The following is a 23,171-nucleotide window of genomic DNA, read 5'->3' on the forward strand; positions in this document are numbered from 1 at the left end:
CACCAAAAAAGAAAAAAAAAAAAAAATCCCCAAGCTGCCTTAAAGCCAAACCTGTCCTCTATGCTTGGCCCATGACAAGTACTGATTTTTTCCTATACTTATAGTTCTGCATTTTTAAAAATGGAATTACATAATATGTGAGGACTGGAGACTCTTAAAGCGTTGCTTTTGAGAGTCAGCAATGCCGTGGCTTGTATCAGTGGTTTAATACTTTTCTTTGCTGAATAGCACTCCTTTGTATGCACGTATCTCTACACATTCACCAGCTGAAGATTAACTAGGTGGTCCCAGTTTTTGGTAATTGTGGGTAAAGCCACCACAAATACTTGTATCTAGGTTTTGTGTTAACATAATTTTTATTTCATTTGAAATAATGCCAAGAATTAGATACATAGAAGTTTCCGTTTAGCTTTCTGAGAACGGCCAAACTCATGAAGCCGCGGTGCCATTTTGCATTTTCACAAAAGTGTATGCCTTAGAATTCTCACTGACATTTGATACTATCACTTTATTTTTCGGTTTAACTTTTTTAATAATTTTATAGTTTCAGCTCTGTCATTTAGTTTGAGGTGCTTTTAAATTAATACAATGTATACATACAGGTATTTATTTTGTCTATGAACCTTTCATTGTTCCAGCACTTTATTCAAAAGATGATCCTTTCTCCACTTGTTTAAATTGAAAAACAAAACAAAACAAACAAACAAACAAAACTATCATCTTTTATCTCTGTCAAAAATCAGTGACCACGGATGCATGAGTCCTTTCCTGGACAGTACTCCAAAGGTTAGCTAGGTGTTTTGCAAAAGGGACAGAATATAAATGCAGTCCGTGCACCGAAGAATGCTGTTTCAGTCAGCAGTGACCACGCACAGATCAGAGGAGAGGACGTGCGGGCTACTCCGCAGAGCCAGAGCCCGGTGCCTCTCAGGCCACACCACCTAAAGGGGCAGACCTGCACTCCGCGATGTCTGCGCCAAGGCGGCCCAGAACTTTTTTTTTTTTTTTTTGGAGAGGTTTTTGCTATAGGGCGTGTGCGCTCGCCAAACAGAAACGGACAGAGAGACAGAAAGCGAGAAATCACCCCACAGGGCTATAGCCATGACTCAATCCCTTCTCCCTCCTCTACGGGATCTTGGGCACGCACACACACACGCCTGGCGTGAGTTTTAAGCCACTGGGTCCGGGACTCGAACCGAGGTTGACTACATGGGAGTCCAATGACATAGCCATTACGCTAACTGCTGGTCCCCAGAATGCATCCCCTTCTATAAGTGACACGGGACAGTATGTTCGCTTCTGTGGCCCAGACAATCTCTGCTGCAATTACTTCGTGTTCCCATTTTAAAGCGAAAGCAGCTGTAGACAGTGAATAAATGAAGACATGTAACTGAGTTTCGATAAAACTTTTTCACAAAATCAGGTTGTGGGCTCCTTGTGGCTCCAGGGGCTGCAGTTTGCTAATCTCTGCTCTGTTCTGTCCCATTCATCTCTGTGCCTATTTTTATGTTAATACCATGCCATCTTTTTCTAAAAAAAAAAGAATCATTTTATTTAACTTTATTTATTTATTTATTTATTTTAATTTGGCCAGAAAGGGGCAGAGAGATAGAGACAGAGGGAAAGTGAGAAAGCAAGCCACCAGGTCCAGTTCTCGAACTGCCGTCAGCAACATGGGAGTCCAGTGCCTTTAACCACCACACCACCTGCTGGCCACATTCTATGCCATCTTGGTTAATATAGCTTTATGATACAGCTTGAAATTAGGTAGAATGAGTCCTCCAACTTCGTTTTGAAAATTGACTGTTTACCTTTTTAAATAAAATTTAAAATAACTTAACGATTTCTACCATTCCCTCTCGGGTTTTTATTGAAATTATGTTGACTCTGTGCTTTAGCTTAGAGACAATTGACAGCTCAGCAAATCTGAGTTTTCTGTTTGAGTTTTTATTGATTTCTTTCATCAGTGTGTCATGATTTTAAGCACATGTATTATAAATATATTTTGTTAACTTACACTTAAGAGTTTCATTTTTTCGATACTTTAATTTTTTTCATTTTTAACTTGCTAGAGGCTATGTGCACTTGCCAGAGAGACAGAGAGAAAGGGAGAGAGAGAGAGCATCCCCGTGAGGAATGGTCATGCCACAATCCCTTCTCTTTCATCACTCCCTCCTTTCAGGATTTTGGGCATGCATGCACACATGCCCGCCATGTTTTTAAAGTCACCAGATATGGGATGCAAACCATGTAGTCAGCCATGTGGGAATCGAGATCCCTTAACGCCCTCCACTGCAAGTTTTAATTTTTAATTGCTCACTACTAGTAAATATAAATACCATTGAAATGGCCATACCTATATTGACCCCATACCATGTGACCTGGTAAGCTCACAAATTAGTTCTGATCGTTTGTGGCTAGACATTCAGAATGTTCTACATAATTACATCATCTGCAAATAGAAGTTCCATTGTTTCTTCTATATGCATTTTATTATTAATGTTTTCTTCCCTGTTGCACTGGCTAAGACCTTCGATGGGATGTTAGCGGGAGTAGTGAGGCAGACAACTTTTCTTTTTCTCCCAATCTTAGGGAAAAGGAACCCCACCTTTCACCAGCAAGTTTGCTGTTAGCTACGACGCTTTTAGTAGATGCCTTTGCTTCAGCTGAGGACATATCCTTGTGTTCTTAGATGGCTGAGGGCTTTTGTACATAGATACTGAACTGATTCCTTTTTCTTTTTTACTATCTGTGAGATGCTCAAATGTTTCTCCTCTGTGTTTATGTTGGTAAGGTAAATTATATTAATCGCTGAGAGTGAACTACTGTTTCATTCCCTGGGTAAGCCCCGCTTGAGTGAAGTATTATCCTTTTATATGTGGCGAGATTTGATTTGCTAGGATTTTGTTAAAGATATGTCTGAATCTCACTTGATTGCCCTAATCAGACAAAAGTTGTCTCCCACAGCGTCCTTGACAGTTATTTTGGGGCCATGTGCTTAGTTCTAGCCAACTGGACAGAAGTGATGTGTCCTATTTTGAGGTTGAGACATGCGTTCTCTTTCTCACGGTCCCCCAGCCAAGGTGATGGCGGTGATACTGCAGAGCCTCGAGATGAAAAGACCCAGTGTGGACTCTCTGCCGCGGAGAAAATGTCCCTTTCCACCTACAGCACATTTGGGGGAGTGGGTAAGGGACTTTGTTTACTAAGCCTCTGACATTTTTTATTTAATTTGTTAACACAATATAAATTAGGGTATTCTATCAAGAAAAGGTATGAAAGTTTAAAGTGCTTTATAAGAAGAAAGAAAATAACTTAGAGACGCTTGCTATTTAAGGTGAAATAACTCAGTGAAGGGCTACACACCTGTTATTCGGAATTGTGGCCAAACTCGATTTAACGTTTAACTAAGCTGTTTGCAGGGATTATGTATAAATAGATAGAGATCGATCCTAAAGAATTACTACCGCTCAATACTTAGACAAGAATTAAAGTGAGTATTCACACACATTTTAAACTGAAAATTGTTTCTACAATAACAATTCCTAGAATAGCCAGTCCATTTACAAGTCATAAATTTTTTTTTGGGGGGGAGAGGTTTTTTTCTATAGGGCACATGTGCTCTCCAGAAAGACAGAGAGAGACAGAGAGACAGACAGTGAGAAATCACCCCCCAGGGGGGATGGCCACGCCGCAATCCCTTCTCCTCCATTCTCCTCTCGGGATCCTGGGCATGAGGAACAGCTTTGATTTTTGGTAAAATTTGTGAGTCCACAGCTCTTTAATCAATCTTATGCTGCTCTGAAATCTTCTGTTTCTCCTTCTCTGTGTCGAAGATCTCACCTTCCTGGTGTCTGGGCTTCCGCAGTTTCTTTTTCTTGAAGTAAGCATCGGTAAGGTGCTTTGGGATTTTTACTTTGCTAATATCAATTTTCGTGGAGGTGGCAATGACAAATTTCTGGTGTGTTTCACGCAGTGGAACTCGATTTAGAACCAGCAGTCCAGTTACAAGTAGCAAGCCACTGCTCAGCTGCTTCAGGAAAACCACTCTCTTGCCTCTGTGGGTCCAATGAGGATGATCAGAACAGTCCCAGGAGTGATGCTGGCTCGCAGCTTTCTCACGTGCTCACTGAAGGGCTTTTTGCCGTGGCTTAATAGCTTTCGAGGCACATCTTCAGTAGGATAATATGTAAGCATTTTGCGCAGTTTAACCACCCAGATACCACCAACTGGTTTTGTGACAGTCACAAGAACCTTCTCCTTCTTTTCCATTTTCTATCCTGGATTTAGTGGCCAAGTATTTCTCTTGTACATGGTCTTCCTAGAATCCATGGCAGACCGGGAGTATTTGCCGATGGCCTGGACTAGGACCTGGTTAGGGCTGCAATGGGGCTTCCCCTTCTTGGGCCTTTTAGCCTTGAGGTCACCCTTTTTAACCTTGCCACTGGCATCAGCCTTCTTGGCTTCAGGTTTCTTCTCCTTAGTACCCGGCTTCGTAGCTTTTTCACCTGCCATCGTGTACAGTGGGAAAGAGCCCAGCGTGAGTTTAAGCCACTGGGTCCGGGACTCAAATCTCAGTCGACCACATGAGAGTCCAGCGACAAAGCCATTACGCCAACTGCTTGTCCCACAGTCATAAATATGAAGCTTCCCGCAGTAGAAAGACAAAGCCAGCTAACCCTGGTCAGATCTAAAAGCAACGAGCACCTCAAATAGCAGGCAAAACTAGGTAAAGTTAGTTCAGAATGCCTTACATATGAGTCAGTGGCTGATCTCACTTTACAGCTAGAAAGAATAACAGACAACTGCACCATAATGGTTTTGCCTCTGCAGTAAATGGCATTTTACTTAAACAAATCACACATGGCCGCCAAGAGCGGTGTAAAAGGAGCAGGTGGAACAGTAAGCTTAGCAAAGTGCCAGCAGCCCGAAACCATAGATTACCTTGCTTTAAGAAAATCAAGGCTGAGCTAGCCGGTTGGCATGGAGGTTAAAGAGGCTGGGTCCTACATAGCCAACTACAGGGTTTGAGTCCCAGACATGGTGACTTGAAAAATACACAAGGTATGTCCGCATGCATCCCAAAATCCGAAGAGGAGAGGAGATTGAAGCATGGCCCTCCTCCCTGGGGGATGATTTACCACTTTCCCTCTCTCTGTCTCTCTCTGGCAAGTACAGAAACCCTGTAGCTAATTTTTAAAAAGAAAGAAAGAACGAAAGGACTAATGACAGCTATCTCCTTACAGTTACATGCGGTACATTTAAAAATTAGAGTAAACGGGGAATGAAGGACATCTCTGCCCGCTTAGTAACTGGCTAGTGGACTTTTTTCTTAATATGTGTTTAAAATTTGAATGCATGTAATATAGAAATCATAAAATATCTCAAAAAATAGCATCTCACATATGAATAGTATCCTGCCATGTGAATTATATACTTAAAGTTATCTTAATAAATTCCTTGAGAATAAATTCAGTTGTAATGTTTCCAAAGACTTTAAAACAGCCACAAAAACAGTGATATGAGGGAGAGTTTTTGACGGTTCTATTTCATTTCAACACACAGTGGAGGAAGCTTCTAAGAGTGGTCAGAGTGGCCCTGGGGTCTGTCAGTACGAGAGGTTCTCGGCTGGACCTGGGGTTGCCCAAGTTGGACTGACTCCAGTGGTAGCTCCCAGTGGGCATGCAGAACGTGTGTGTAGGAATGGCCGATACAGTTTTCAGGGTAACCAGGGTCAGAACACTGCTCTTAGCTACAGGCGACGTTTGGGAATGCATAAGCAGATGTTGAGCTTGTACTGCTTCGAATTTGTAAATCTCAGGAGCAAGGTCAAGCCCAGTTCCCAGAAAGAGCAAGCCTGATTTCCCATCACACGTTTTCCAGATGTTTCCCCTCGCCTGCCATTATCACCTTTAGCCTGCCAGCTTATATTTCTCTTTATTTTTAAAATTTTTTCACTTCATTATAATTAGAAAAACTATCTCCCCAAATTTAGGCATTTATAAATATTCTTTATTAAAACTATTGTTTTAATAAAACAGAGTCTAAAATGTAAACTCTAGGGACCAGCAGATGGCATAATGGTTATGTCACTGAACTTCCATGTAGTTGACTGTGGTTCAAATCCCAGACCCAGTGGCTTAAAATTTGCACTGGGTACATGTGCTTGTAAAAAATCCCAAGAGGCAAGTGGAAGAGAAGGAACTGCAGCGTAGCCATCCTCCTAGGAGGTGATTTCTCACTTTTTGTCTCTCTGTCTCTGTCTCTCCAGTGAGCACACGCACCCTATAGCAAAAACATCTGTCTATTAAAAAAATACATACATGAAGTCTACTGATGTGATGAGAATTTGATGGAGAGGTATGTGGCTAATCTCAAGGGAAAATTTTACAAAATCTTGTGTATTTGAAATTGTTACGAGTATCAGAAAGGAGCATGGGTTTGAAACCATTATACAACACTTCTCTGGAGGTTCCCAAGATCAAAAGGAAGAGATCCGGCCTTAGTTAGTGGTTATCTCCTGTCTCTCCAGCCTTCTCTCTTCATCCTTCTCCTGCGCTCTCTTCCTATTTCTTCCTTTCCCAGCTAATTCAAATTTGATTTAATTTTTTTTTCTATAGGGCACATGCACTCGCCAGGAAGACAGAGAGAGACAGTGAGACAGAAAGTGAGAAATCCCCCCCCAGTGGGTGTGGTCATGCTGCAATCCCTTCTCCTCCATTTTCTTCTCGGGATCTTGGGCATGCACGCACACGTGCCTGGTGTGAGTTTAAGCCACTGGGTCCGGGACTCGAACCTTGGTCGACTATATGGGAGTCCAGCAACAGCCATTACTCTAACTGCTGGTCCCTATTTTTTTTTTATGTTTTTAAATTGACATCATAGTCTGTACATATTTATGGGGTACATTGTAATTTTTTTCTTAGTACATGCATATGCTATATAATGTTCAAATAAGGATGAGAAACACATCCATCATTTCAAGTATTTATCATTACTTTGTGTTGTGAACATTCAAAACCTTTCTTTCTAACTATTTAAAATATAGATGAATTAGCTAGCTGTAGTTACTCTGTCGGAACTCATTCAGCTCTTTGAGTGGAATTTTGTATCCACCCACCAAGTTCTCCCTGCACACCCAAACCCGCCCTCCCAGCTCTGGCAACCATGTTTCTGTTCTCCACTCCCATGAAGCTATCAGTCTCCTCATATAAAGGTGAGATTAAAGGCAGGTTAACCCTAGGAAATTCTGCACTATTCGAGGAAAAGTTTGCTACTCCAATTAAGTATCAATCATTCTCGAACAAGACCTTTTTAAGAACTGGACTTCCTGCTACTTGCACTCACCAGGCCTTCTCACACTCCATCATCAGTCAGGAGTAAAATGAATCTATCAACGTTATTCAGTAGCGGCAGAAACATATTCAGCCAGTATTCCAATTTAAAGATAAGCACAATCCTCAGAATGTTGTGAAGCCAAGAGGCAGTCACACTCTGTGGGTGTAGGTCAGCACAAAGAATGCTACAGACCACGGAGGATGATGAGTCACACCGACGTCCCCTATACTACCGGTACGCTCGCCTCACCACCTGCTGCACTGGCTAAGTAATGCTGCTGCTACTTCCACCGCCACCATTGTCACCACTACCAATGCCTCACCACTCCCTTTGTTATTTACCTTTAAAATGCATTTATTTAATGAGACCCTATCATTTGGTCAAAGTGAATGAATATAGAAGATTTAATGTTGAGTAAAGTTAGACAGACTTTGAAAAACACACACCTATGTGTACTAAACGTCTGTACTAAACATCTGTACTCTATAGCAAAAATGGAAGGATCAGTTGGTGTAAAGGCTATGTCACTGGACTCCTATGTAATCCACCACAGTTCCAGTCCTGGACCTGGGGAGGCTGTGCACCAGTGAGTCTGCCTAGGTTTCTCAGAGAGCAAACAATTGCCAAGATTGGTTACCTTCAAGAAACCTGACCTTCAAAACTTTGCTCTGATTGGCCACTAGAATCCCTCAAATTTGCATATCTGGCACCTCATGATTGGTCCAAAAGCAACCAATCATAACCCACCGTTTATAACCAATCACAGCCCACCATTTACAACCAATCATGGCCCACTGTTTACAACCAATCACGGCCCACCGTTTACAACCCACCAGCGTGTATATAACCACGATGCCTGGCCCACAGTAGCCAGACGACCAGGGAGATGACACAGACGACCAGGCAGATGACACAGACGACCAGGAAGACAATGACCACCCTGGGGAGCCTGAAGAGCTGTAACACTACATCGTCTCCGGACGACCCTGGAGAGCTGTGACACTGTGTCATCTCCGTGCTCCTCACAATAGACCACGCGACCCTGAAGAGTTGTAACACTGAGTCGTCTCCGTGCTGTACCTTGCTGCCCCCAATAAACAGACGACACTGAAGACACGGTGTCGTCTCCATGCTGTAACACTACGCCACTTGTCCCGGTTCTCACTCCTTCACTCAGGAAACCTGTTCGATCGTCCCCCTGGGTTGGGACACGTGGCGCCCGAACAGGGATGGGACACGGACCCAGTGGTTTAAACTCATGCCAGGCGCATGTACGTGCGTGCCCAGGATCCTGAGAGGAGAATGGAGGTGAACGGATTGTGGAGTGGCCATCCCCACCGAGGGGTGATTTCTTGCTTTCTGTCTCTCTGTCTCTCTGTGTCTCTCTGGTGAGCGCACACACCCTATAGCAAAAACCTCTCAAAAAAAAAGAAAAAAAAAAGGAAGGCTATGAAGAGATGACAGTAGAGAGGATAAAAAGAGAAACCAGAAACTGTAAGGAGGGGAGTGGGTGGAAGAGAGTGAGTGGTAGAGGGTAGGTATGAGGTACAAAGGGAAGAAATATTAACACAAAAAAATGTACAGTTCTCTGTTAAAAATATATATTGTATATATCATGATGGGGACTTTAATTTCACTTTAAAATGTGAAATCAGCCTGAAAATAGTTGTAAAATTGAAAAAAGAATTTGTTTAAAAATGCTTTTATTGGAACTAGCAGATGTTATAATTGTTATGTTGCTGAACTCCCACATAGTTGACTAGGGTTCAAGTCCCAGACCTGGTGGTTTGAAACTCACACTGGGCGTGTATGCATGCCCAAAAACCTGAGAGGAGAACGGATGGCAGCATGGCTATCCCCCCAGGGGGTGATTTCTCACTTTCTGTCTCTCTGTCTCTGTCTCTCTGGTGAGTACACACACCCTATAACAAAACATATCTTTTAAAAATGCTTTTATTTAATATTGGTATTTTTAAGTGACATGAAACTAAAAGCCAGGAGAGAGTGGGCTTAGTCCTAAGCACAAGCATGCCTTTAGAATTCCAGGATGGAGCAGAAAAGGTTTCATGCTTCAAGACCCTTGTTAAAGCCCTAGTTTAATCATTTATTTTGTTCTCCAGTCTAGTTATAATATCAAAATACAAAAGCTTCTGAACAGTCAACAAAACCTACAATTAGATACACTGAATTGTCTTGGTGGAGAAATGTATAAGTGAAAGACCAGCTCAGGATGCAGTTGAGCCAATGAAGTCTGATAGCCAGCTGTACTACCCACGGACCACTTTTGAATTCTTAGAACCAAGCTTCTCAAAACTCAGTTTGTCCTCCCTTACTTTTAGCCAAAATCAATAGTCATTCCTTAATACAAAATTTTTTTGTTGCATTTAACCTTTTATATGCTCTCCATTTATGTAGTCTCTTGATATTGGTGATTCTCTGCTTCCATGTTTCCTTCTCATCTCTATGGCCTATGCTCTTTTTCTAGCCTCAGTTGCAGTCTCTGTATCTGCTTCCACTAAAATTATGGGCTCAATCCTTTTCTTTCTTCCCTGGGCACACTCTCTTTTTAAAGATCTAGTTTCATGTCTTTATCTATTCTATAATTATGATAAAATGTTTATTACATTTTTATTTTTGAACTTTATGTTTTCCTCCAATATTTCCAACTCATTTAATGGCATTCAATATTTATTGGACATTATCGTAATAGTGTAGGTTTCAGAACAAATATAAAACCTGTCCTTTCGCTTCCAGGAACTTACATTTTCATAGGGAATTATGAAGGCCAGGCATACAATTCATTTACTTCAGTAAGAAACTTTTTTCTCAAAATCGATATGTGTAAAAAATCATCTTGTTCTTTCTCTACAATCACAAGGGTCTCCATTCTCCATGCAGCTCACCGAACTCCTTAGAGGACTGTTTACTAACTAACCCTCTTTGACTTAGATACTCAGTATATGATGCTTTGCTGATATTTCTTATGATGTAGAAACCTAAGCTTTATTTCACATCAACTTAGTTCTTTGGTTTTATTCAAATCCTGCACTTTTCAAGACCGAGATCAAGATGCAACTTCTCCATGAAGCTTAAGCAGGTGAATTACACACCACAGTGCTCTTTTCTTGGTTTTATATGATTAATTATTTATATTGATCTATTTTTTGTGGTCCTTACATGAAGCTCTCTCTTATTTTTACTTATAATTTGCCAGAGGGTATGTGGGTTCACTGGAGAGAGAAATGGTGAGAAAGTGAGAATGCACCCCTCCATGGGGCATGGTCACCCCTCAATCCATTCTCCTCCATTTCTCTCTTTTGGGGATTTTGGGCATGCATGCACACTCACCTGGCATGTTTCTCAAGCTGCCAGATCTGGGACTCAAACCTGCTCGGTCAAACATGTGGGCATGTGGGATCCAGCTACCTTAACCACTATGTCCCACATTGGCCCTGACTTTTTTTTCTTTTTTGGGAAAGTATTTTTGTTATAGGGCACGTGCACTCACCAGAAAGACAGAGAGAGACAGAGAGACAGAAAGCGAGAAATCACCCCCCAGGGGGGATGGCCACGCCGCAATTCCTTCTCCTCCAGTCTCCTCTCGGGATCCTGGGCACGCACGCACACACACATGCCCGGCGTGAATTTAAGCCACCGGGTCCGGGACTCGAACCATGGTCAACTACATGGGAGTCCAGCGACATAACCATTACACTAACTGCTGGTCCCAGCCCTGATTTCTTTATTATACTGATTTGTAAAGAATTTTTTAAATTGAAAGCGGCAAATAATTATTTCATATAATTTATCGATTTGCTATAAATCCTTACTCACCAAATTAGACTACTTCACTCTGATTGGGGGTACTGTAAAAGTCATTTTATATACAGTTACAATGTATGCAGGCAACTAAAGTTTCTTAACATTAAGGGAACTCAGTTTAGAACATCTTATTTGCAAAAAAAAATCATCATTCATATTCCCATTGTGGTATGAAAACAGAAAGCACACAGCTGCTGAAACTGGGACTCCCATCTCAACTGACCCATGTCCAGGCAGTGGTCAACTGCTATCGGCCAGCAGGTTCACGTACCAGTTCACGGCCTGGCTGGCATCGTGTGGTCTTCCCACCGTTGCAATGACTGACACGTATGTCACACATAGAATGCCAGCTGTAGGTCTCAGAAAGAGAGCACAGTGTCACAGAGAAGGTGGTGATTTTTCAAAATGTGTTAGCATAAAACATTAAAGCTCGATGACCGGGTTACAGTGGGTCAAACTCATCTTTGGCTTATGTATTTTTTTCTTTTTCTTTTCTTTCTTTCTCTTTATGCTTTTTATTTCTTTTTTTGTTTTGGCCAGAACAGCAAGATGTCTTTAGGAAATGCATGTCATTGCTACACAGAAAAGCCTCTGTTGTTACTGTGCCAACATGTGACAAGTAGCACTGTGAGTGACTTAATCCTGGACCGTGCTTTTATATCTAAATGCAGAATACAGGGAAATGGCATGTAAAATATTTCCATATACATAGAGAGCTGCTCATATTTCTGTAACTTACGAGATAATCTCTAATATAAAAACAATTTATGGACACGTTAAGTTTAAAAAATGAGTGCCTAACAATTGAGCTTAGAAAGCTGTGGTATGGGTTGCGGCCAGCAGGTGGTGTGGTAGTTGGGGTGCTAGACTCTCACATGGCTGACCGCGGAGTCCCAGACGTGATGGCTTGCTATCTCACTCCCTTCTCTATTTTGTCTCGCTCATGAGTACACATGTCCCATAACAAATTAAAACAATAATAAGTAAAATAAATAAATAATTCTAAAGGAAAAAAAAAAAGGAATGATATAAAGGCACTTGGTTTTTCTTCCAAACTGAGGCAATTTATGAACAGGTGTCAAACAGACCATCTTCTTTTAATATGCAGTAAATCATGTACTCCGAAAGCTTCCTAAGAGATTTTTAAAGAACTATGTTCCTTGGCATAAAGACAGCTACACAACATAGTAGAACTTTAACATGGTAAGGCAGAAACAAAGCATGAGAACGTTGGAAAATGACGTAATGTCGGTAACTGGGAGTCTCGACAAAGTGGCCACTGGGATGAGCATTAGAACCTTACCCCCATCTGTCGACTCTTGTAAAGGCCTCTGGGGAGACACTAGAATATGGCAAGCTCTAGAACCAGGCTGTGTGGGACATCTCACAACTGCTGCTTTATCCCAGCATGGCGACCCACTTCATCTATTTCTGCACGGTTCCCTCATCTATAAAACGGGGATAGTAGCCATACCGCCCACATTTGTAAAAGTTCCCAAATGAGGCGGATATTTAAATACTTGCTGTTAGGAGCATTACTGGTTGTAGAATATGTAGTAGAATATTGAAGGAATTCATCTTGCCAGCAGTGTGATCATTTCGTTTTTGCCCTAGTGCAGCTCAGAGCGACACTCAGCAGATGTGGGGACAGACTCTAGCTTTCTCATAGCCACGTGCCTTCAATCTAATACTGGAGGGGCCAGGGAATGGCATGGTGGTTGGGGCACTGGACTCCCACAGCTGACTGTGCTTCGGGTCCTGGACCTGACACCTTACTTTCTCACTTTCTCTCTCCCTCCCTCTCTCTCTGATGATTAGAGCAATTTTAAAAAGAATCATCATAAATTAAATTTTAAAAAATCTAATAGTGGGTCAGGGATGTAATCACCGAAGCCGGTTGACATGAGTTGAGGAAGATTTTGTCCTCGCCCTCTTCTTGGCTGTTGGTTTTGTTCTGGCTTATCTAGTGGAACTGCAGAAGTACCGCATCTCCTGCTGTGAGGGTTGAAAATGTACACAACCGAAATCATGAGACACCACCATTGGCAAAGATTTCTGGATATCTACTATACTTGTCTAAAATTAAATAAGTGCCCCCCCCCGGCATTTTGAGAGACAGATTTTGCTATAGGACATATGTGCTTGTCAGAGAGACAAAGAGATAGAAAACAAGAATCAGTCCCCAGGAGGGTGACCATGCCACTATCCCTTCTCCTCCATTTTCCTCTTGGGATTTTGGGCACGCACCCACATATGACCTTCATGAGTTTCAAGCCTCCTGGTCACAGTCAACCATGTGGGAGTCCAGCATCTTAACCACTATGTCACCTGCTGGCCCCAATAAGTGCCCCCCTTTTAAAATATAAAGATACTGAGTCATTAAAAAAAAAATCGATTTGTCAGATTGTTTCTTTTCTTTCTTTCTTTTCTTTTTTTTTTTTTTTAAGTGAGAGAGGTTTTGTTTTTGTTTTTTCTTTTTTTTTTCTGTTTTGCTGTAGAGTGTGTGCACTTGCTGGAGAGACAGGCAGAAAGTGAGAAATCATCCCCTGGGGGAAGGACCATGCCTCAATCCCTCCTCCTCATTGTGTTCTTGGGATTTGGGACATGTACACACACGTGCCCGGCGTAAGTTGAAGCCTCTGGGTCCAGGACTTGAACAGCGGTCAGCCATGTGAGAGTCCAGTGACATCATCACTATGCCATTTGCTGGCCCCCAGATTGTTTCTGAACGAAGCTCTAGTGCCACTTCTTAGCTAGTGCCATCTCTGCTGACAAGAACAGTCGTCCTCAGATTCTAAGCCAATCCTAATACCCAGACTGTCTCACAGAAAACGTGTGCAGTAAATGAAGTTGCTAAAAGGTTCTTGTTGCCTCTCATTTCAGTCTTCAATATACAATTGTTGCTTAAAGTCCTTCCTATCAGGATTACATTTGGCTCTTTCTATAGAAATGGTTTTATATGCTTCATTTAGTAAATGGCATCGGAGTCTAGGAGCATTCAACTTACAGGGTTGGCTTGTTCCAGAAGCTCTGTCTGTGGTATGAAATTCACTGTATGTTCACAGTTCATGATTTGCAAAACATGAAGCCAACATGCTTGTCCGCAATTAGATGCCCCCGCCCCAAGCTGCTAAATGAGCAGCACCCACGTGACTAAAATGTGTCTTCGGAAGGGGGACAGCATGGAGCTGCTCAAGCCACTGTGTATCGCGGCTGGCAAGAAGATGAAAGTGTGAGTTGAAAATCCCCGAACGCTTTGATAAGTTATAGCTGGAAGACTTGGCAACAGTTTCCATTTTTAGGAATTAGATTCTGATTATTTTTTGTGCATGAAAACAGTCAGATCTGAATTGCTCCTGTATCTTCTTAAGAAGGGAGCCCTGTTATCTCAGTAGAATTTTCAGCAACCATAGTTTTAAAAGAATTAATGTTCCGCACAGCTCTTACGAGATGTATGGAAGTGTTCTTTTATTTTCCCTTTTGGCTGTAATCTTTAAGAAAGCTATCTTAAAATTAATGTGAAATGCATCAAAGACAACAAGCTGAAATCCGGTCAGACTTCCACGTTGCCCGTGACATGTGAAGAGGTAATCGCAGTTCATCCTGGCAACGTGAGGGGTAAGCAGGACAAATGAGTTTAAAGGGGCAGAGGGTGGGATGTGGCGAGGGGTATTACACGACTCAAAAAAGAAGCGATTTTTACAATTCTAAAAAAAAAAAAGAGAGAGAGTTGAAGTTAAAATAACTTTGAGATGAAAAATGAACAAACTCTGACTAGTGTAAAACAGAAAAACAACCAAAGACAAATAGCTTACTTTGAAACAATCCCAGGTGGGTTCAGTATCATTTTGCCTGGCAGAAGGAACCATGTCAATGATTTCCAAGGTCTCTTTGAACCTTTCTGTTTGATCGGCCTGGTTTTCTTCTTTCAAGGGCACAACGTGTGTTTTGAATGCCATGGCCAGGAGATGGACCCTCCGTCTCCGCATCTGCTCCTTTTCCCCCTGGACGTGCTTTCCATAGGGGTAAAAAGCACACTGGAATGACGTCGGCCCAGAGTTACTGCCAGTGTTTCCCCTCCAGTCCACAGTCAGAGGATGTTTGGAGAAACGCCCAGGTAGATAAGGCCAGAGAATTTGGATGGGGCAAGGGAGGAATGTTTGCTTTATTTTTATTTTTATTTTTATTTTTATTTTTATTTTTATTTTTATGAGAGTTTTTTGCTATAGGGAGCGTGCATTCTCCAGAAAGACAGAGAGAGACAGAAAGTGAGAGATCACACCCCCCCCCCCGGGGGGATGGCCACACCACAATCCCTTCCCCGCCATTCTCCTTTTGGGATCTTGGGCAAGCACGCACACGCGCCCGTTGCGAGTTTAAGCCACTGGGTCCAGGATGCAAACTGCGGTTAACTACATGGGAGTCCAATGACATAGCCATTACGCCAACTGCTGGTCCCAGGCATGTTTGCTCTTGAACTAAGCAGCATTACGTATCGATAACAGTCCTAATTCACAGGTTAGTGCCATTCTGTGGTAATATGGATTTTGAAATTTTGTGGATGCGTTTATACAGTGTTGTCTGATGTTTATGTCTCAGATAGATTTGAAGTGGATTGGAGTTTCTGATGTCCACCTTCATTTTTCAACTGAATTTGCAAAATCTGATGAAAACATTGCCCTTTGCGTGAATATCACACAAAGATTATCAGAGGGGACAGGTTTCCAATTACCCAAGGAGGTGTAAACAAGTAAAAGTAGTTATGGTTTCATCACCATAACTTTCATCACAAGACTTAAAAAATAAAAATAATCACTAACTTGGTAATTGGTAAAAACACAAAAATGTAGATTACGTACCTCCATAGCCCATAGCTACACAAAGGTACGTTCCACTCCTGTCAGCCTGTCTCCTAAGACCACTGAAGTACCGGATGAAAGGAGCCTAACATCCGTGTTGAGATGTCTTAATCTCGTTCAGGTGTGAGACAACATGGATGCTAAACTTTGCAAAAAAATTACCTTTCCATAAACCGTATTTCCTGAGGAAATCCATGGGGAAGTGGGAAAAATGGGCTTTAATATTCAACTCTATTATTCAATGGTCTAAAAGATGCATTTCAAGCCATTTCACATTCTTGGCCTTAGTTTCCTCTAGGAAAAGTTAAATGATATTTGTGAAGGTTCCTGGGACCCTCGATGAGACAGGGTAAGTAACAGAATTAGTAAATATAAATGTTCTTCACTCTTCACTTTCAAAAATAAGCTTAAGAAAAGTGCATTACTCAAGGTAGGGCACTGACATTTTAGAGACAGGTAATGATCACTTCTGAAACAGCAATGCTCCTTAGAGACACAGAACTGAGACTGAGTCTCACTCACCTTTTTTCCTTAGTCCTTAGCAAAGCATTTGGTTCATAATCGAGGCTCAGTAGCCAGTGGTTCAAAGAACAAATGTTTAAAATGTATTTATAAAAAGAAACCAATGTCTGGGAACCAACAGTTAGTGTAATGGCTATGTCGCTGGACTCCCACGTAGTCGACCGCGGTTCACGTCCCGGACCCGGTGGCTTAAAACTCACACCGTGTGCGTGCATGCCCAAGATCCCGAGAGGAGAATGGAGGAGAAGGGATTGTGGCGTGGCCATCCCCCCGGGGGGTGATTTCTCGCTTTCTGTCTCTATGTCTCTCTCTGTCTGTCTGGAGAGTGCACGCGCCCTATAGCAAAAAACCTCTATACAAAAAAAACGTAGTGAGTCATTACCTCAAATATTAATACATGACTCATTAGAATTCCTTAAAGCTATTTAGTTTGGACATTCTTTTCTCAAAATTGTTTTCTAAATACAAAAACTAGGGAACCAGCAGAAAAAAAAAAACCGTTATAAAAAAAAAAAAAAAAAAAAGAAACCAATGTCATAAAATGTATATATAAAACATTACATATTGTAAAGCATATTCAAATCAAATTAATTGCAAATTTAATTCATTGTACGTTGATTTTCTTTGATTTTATAAGACCTCTGAAAAGGAACTGAATTAAATTCGTCAAAAAAATTAACCCTATATATAGAGAGAGAGATAGATGTATAGACTTATTTTTTATTAGTTTTTAAATCATTCACTTCAGTGTGAAAGAAAGATGGTAGAATAAGCAGAAACTCGGACCCTACCTCCCTCCATACTTAGTAAAATAAACCACCTCCAGCAACATAAATAAAACCCATATCAAACCATAAGCAAACAAGTGAACTTAAAGACTGAGTGGGCCGCTTGGGGACATTAAGGTAAACAGCTGAGGGTCAGAACCGCAAGTCAGGCCTATCTATTCTCGTGTAACAGTCGTCCTTCCAGAGCTTGCGTGGTCTAGGCACCTCAGACAGATTCGGTGCAGCAAATGACGGGTTTTAAGCAGAAAGGGGCTGAGTCCGAGCACTCCCTTCTTGCAAGGGCTACCACAGTAGAAGCGGGCAACTCATGACCTTACCTTGCGTAGCCACCACCACCATGGCTTCACCCTAAGGGCCTGGGAGCCTGCCACTGCTACCTCCACTCCTGCAGCCAGCTTGTGACCTGCAGGTGGATCGCCCAGGCTGCCCTCATGGCTGCCCTCCCGTTCCTGTCCTCACGACCTTGCATGCCGGCAGAAACAGCAGCAGGCCTGTGACTCATCTCAAAGCTGACGCCCAGACGTAGCATGGAAAGGTCTACTTGTGCACTCATGCCCCCATTTATAAAGGGATTTGGGAAAGTGGGCATTTAGTTTTCCAGTCTCTACAATATGGCAAGGCGCATGAAAGGAGGCAGGAGCGGATACCGACCGCCAGGTGAACCTCTTCAGAGCTCCATGGTGCGATGAGATTGGAGAATAAACTTGACGGTCACTAGAGCTGTGTTCTCTCAACACGTGGAGTGGTCCTTGGTTCCCAACACTTGAAGAGGCGTCCATAGAAGAAAAACGAGTCAGATTCCATAGCAAGTTCTACCTTCAGCCTCAGCCAAAGCTTTTCCTTGCACACTTACACAAACTAGGCTGTGTAAGTAGTCCAGTCCCATAAGCAGAGAATGCAGAAAAGAGATGGTAAGAAAACAGAAGTTTGAGTTGAAAAACATGCACCTTGAATCCACAAATAAAAATTTCTATTTATTTATTTTAAATGTTTGGGGAGTTTTCTCTTGGCAAGGAGGCTGAAATGATAACAAGTGGATTTTAGTGAACACAAAAAACGTAAGTGCTGCCCAAGTTCCTAGTATGGTATACAGGAGGTACTTTTAGAATAAAGATTATATTCAATTCTTACTTTCCCTTCAAAATTATCTTAGGTATTTCTCTGGCCTTATCCAGCTTTATCTCAGAGAAGAATGTTTATAAAGATTAGTAAGGCAGGGAACCAGCAGTTGGTGTAATGGCTATGTCGCTGGACTCCCACGTAGTCGACCGCGGTTTGCGTCCGGACCCGGTGGCTTAAAACTCACGCCGGGCGCGTGTGCGTGCGTGCCCAAGATCCCGAGAGGAGAATGGAGGAGAAGGGATTGCGGCATGACCATCCCCCCTGGGGGGTGATTTCTCGCTTTCTGTCTCTATGTTTCTCTCTCTGTCTGTCTGGCGAGCGCACGCGCCCTATAGCGAAAAAAAAAAAAACTCTCCAAAAAAAAAAAAGATTAGTAAGGCAGTGAAACAGAGAGAGAGAGAGAGAGAGGGAGGGAGAGGCAGCAACCTGGCAGAGTCCCGAACATCCAAACTCCGCCCCAGCCGCAGCCAGCCCCAATCATGGGCACACACATGCGCTGTGTTCTCGGGAGGTCTCTGAACGGGAACCCAGAGCCTTCCCATAAGGCTCCCCTTTGAAGCACCCTGAATTTTACTGCTGCACCATGGTCTGGCCCTTAATCCCCACTTACAACTGATTTTAACTCAAAACACTAAGCAACCCCAAACTCATTTTTTTCATTTAAAAAAAATGTGCTTAAAAAGCATTAGCTGACAGATATCTAATTCAATAAATAAAATGCCTTTTTAAAAATAATGCCAGAGCCTTTCCCCTCCCTTAAGTCTTCATTACCTGGAGTGCAGCTCATCAGACTCACTTGCTTTGGGCAAGAACGATGCTCAGCTCAGGTGCTGAAAGGTGGTCACTCCCTGGATTACAGACGTGTGGACTATGCACACATGTATGGAAGTGCCGGTGCTGGAAGGCGGTCACTCCCTGGCTTACACACATATGGGCTATGCACACACATATTGAATTGCCCGTTCAGCCAACTCTTTGCACATGAATTTGGACACTTAATGCACAGGGTTCATTTTTAAAACAAATACTTTCTTCCAAGCATCTACTCCATAATATTTGTCCCCGTGTGCTGCAATTCTAAGAATTTTAATCATAATCTTCTTTTCAAAGTAAGAATCTTTCTCAAGCCTCTTTTCCTTAAGCAAAGTGCTTATATGAAATTCTTGACAAGTAAGAACAAATCCCAAACTGTACTTAGCAAATAATAATGGCAACAACGAAAATGCCTTTAAACTCCTGGTTAATGCTTTTCAACACTTCTAAGTCCAAAGTTTATGTTTGGAGTGAGTGTGTGTGTGTGTGTGTGTGTGTGTGTGTTTCCAGATGCAAAGGCCTAGCCTGATGTGCTTATGCACTAAGATGTGCCAGGTGAGAAACAAAGTGAAAAAACCACGGAAACAGTTAAGAGATGGGTTGACACCTTCGATTCCAAACTCTCCTTCTCCCTACGGTAGTTACCTGTCCATGGTGTGACCAGAGAGGGCTGTCGCTATGCGAGCTCACATGAAGAGGTCCTCTCTTGGCCATTTCCTGGATCCATGCCCGGTATCCTATCCGGGTCTTAGTCCCCCCTCCCCATACGCTAGGTTAGGAGCTGGAATAATGTAAATCCTTTGGATTCCAGAGCTCTGTGAGGTGCAGATGCCAAGTGGTCCCTGCATTGTGAACATGGGCTTATCTATGCAAACGGCTTTAGCTCAGATAGGGACGATTTCTAAAGATTAATAAGGTGGCGTCTGTGAAGACACTGAGCTGGCACAACACGCTCCCTGCGTCCCACCTTTGTCCTGTGTCGTTGCAGGTTCAGAACGGAGGGGTAGACGTGCCCACGTGTCTGCTGTGCTCTTCCTGCTTTGCAGCCCTATACGGTAGGCTGACTCGGCGTGAATCCTTCTCTCCCTGCGTCCTATGAGGCCTTACGTTGTGATGATGGGACAGAAGACAGAAGAAGCCTGGACCCTCACAACAGTCACTGAATGCAGTGGTTACCAGACCCACCTTGGACGGACTTTCTAGAGAAAGATGCACATTCAGATAGTCGTGCAGAGAAGGAGTCCGGTGTGCTGTTACTGCAAAGTCTACAGGACAGTGTGAGCGCCTAAGCTTTCAAAGCTACGTGAGACAGACTGGCCACGGGCGAAGAAGGAAGGGGCTCCAGGCGGAAGGCTCTAGTGCAGTCAACAGTGACCGGCGGAGACTGGCAGAGGAGACCAGGTGTGGGCACCACCAGCTCCATTGCATCCTGTCTGGCACCTGGACCATCTCATCGTGTTTTCTCTTTTCTTTATTTAGTTTCTTCTCCTTAAGACACTGTTTAAAAAATAGCTTAGTTCTTAACCCCACACATTATTAAGCTTGTATTGCTCTGACCTAGTCTACAGATAAAAATTGAAAATTAAGCCAATAATGTAAATTATCGGTATAGAAATCACTGATTTAAAATAAGGTATCTATTCTATTAATCAATTAATTTTGAATTTGGGTTGATCTCAGAATTTAAACTTTAGCTTTTACAAGTTTTCTATATTAATAGGAACCTTTAGTGTTACTAACTGCATTAGTGACAGTAATCATTCCCCTGGTAACTTTATTCTGGTTGTCTTTTGCTGCCTAACTACTGCAAAATGAGAGGTTAAAAATAATCACCAGGGACCAGCAGGTGGCGTAGTGGTTGTGGCACTGGACACCCACATGGACATTCACAGTTCAAATGCTGAACGTGGTGGCTTGAAACACGCTGGGCAAGTGTGTGTGCATGCCCCAAATCCCAAGAGGAGAATGGAGGAGAAGGGATTGCAGTGTGGCCATCCCTCCCAGGGATTGATTTCTCACTTTGTCTCTCAGAGAAAACAGGTGCCCTATAGCAAAAATCTCTCTAAAATAATAAATAATCACCATTTTATGTTATCACATAATGTTGTGTGTTAGGGATTAAGGAAGGCCACTCCTGGGTGATTCTTCTGTTGCAGATGGTATTGTTTTGGTCACTCAGACGTGGTCAGTTGATAGCTTGACTGGTTTGGAGGGATTGTTTCTGACTTCGCGTCCACGCCTGGTACTGAGAACATCGGATTCTGCTGTGTGTCTGAGGGCTTTGGCGTGCAGATTTCAAGTAGGGTTGTCCACATTCACAAGGTGGCTCGGTGCTCTCGAACATCAAGGTGGAAGGGGCCGGTCTTCTGAAAGCCCAAGCCTGCACGCTGTTACTTCCGGTCAAGCCCATCACAGAGCCAGCCTGGGTGTGTATGGTACAAACGGATCCTCCCTCTCGGTGTAAGGTGGATGGGAAAGCATCAGATTCTGTGGCCATCTTTAATCAGCTAAAGCCTCAGACAGAAGGACCACACATACACATGTAAGACGGCAAGCCCAACTCAAACTCAGAAAGCCTGAAGCCCGATTTAATTCTAACAATAATAAATTACCAAAATAAACTAATCCTACATTAAGACAGGGCTGAAATAAAGGATCTCTGCATTCCACTCAAGAACTTTTAACTGTCATGAACAAATGCAATATTAAAATTTAATGCTTTGTGTTTAGAAATAACAAATGAATTCAATCTTTGAATCTGCTTGCTCTTCAATATTTATCTTACTATTCCTTTCCCCTTTTAGAAATAATTTACAAGAGCTCGGTGTCTGATCATCTATTTCCATAAAAGAAGAAAGTATCACTATCCAACATGTCCAAAATGATGATAAATTCTGATGCCAAATAGAGGACAAACAACCCAAAGTACAAAAATGTCAAATTCTACCAATCTAAGGAATGACGGGGGAAACTCTCTAGAAATACCTGCAACATCAGAGACGCACATTAATTCATGAATTAATAAAAAGGCGTTTTCATCACACGAGTGTCATGTTTCTCGCTAGTTTCTCACCCTGTGGCATGTTTTGATGAAGCTCAGAGGAGCTCACGCTATTAAAAACAAGAGGAGAAATCTGAATATAAAAACGGGAAATATGATCTCCATTAAGAGACTATACCTATCACGAGACGTGTGTACACAGACACAGGCACACAGAAGCGCGGTGAGTGCTTACGGTGGCATCATCTTCCTGTGTTTTATAATCAGCAGTGTTTTAGTTCAGACAAGGTTCCCTTCTCATTGTCGTACTATAATATGTGATTGATGGATCATACAGGAAAAAAAAACGCTTTCTGTAGAAAGACAGCAGCTGGATGTATAAAAAGTAAATTTCAAAAATATTGCTCTTCTGATGACAGAAAGGGAGCTGTAAGACAATATTTTCTGGAAAATAAAACATTTTAAAATGTTGAAATGTGTCCTGTGGGATTAAATATTGTTGACTATTAAAGAGTCAACCTGATTATTTTGGCCACCTTATTGAAAAATCCAGACCATTGAATAGTCAATTGGATTACATCTCCCACACAAAATAATAAAACAAGGATGTGGAACAGTATATAAAATGTGACTCCATAAGTAACTACCTAATTACTTTCAAGTAGTTGATCATTTTCAAGTGAATTTTTAAAATGCACTTAATCTCCCATGTTATTTGACAGCAATGCATATGTGAATATTACAGTTTTCAAACTAAATACCACCCTTGCTTTGTAATGAGAAACAATCAATGATCCCATAAATAAATACTCATAGCACTTTTTAATGGAAAATATTTATTTAATAAATCTGTATTATATGTATGCATTACATGCTATATATATTAAATACTTGCATGTACATTTT

The sequence above is a fragment of the Tupaia chinensis genome, unplaced genomic scaffold (assembly GCF_000334495.1).
Source record: "Tupaia chinensis unplaced genomic scaffold, TupChi_1.0 Scaffold000578_2, whole genome shotgun sequence".
Classification (NCBI taxonomy): domain Eukaryota; kingdom Metazoa; phylum Chordata; class Mammalia; order Scandentia; family Tupaiidae; genus Tupaia; species Tupaia belangeri.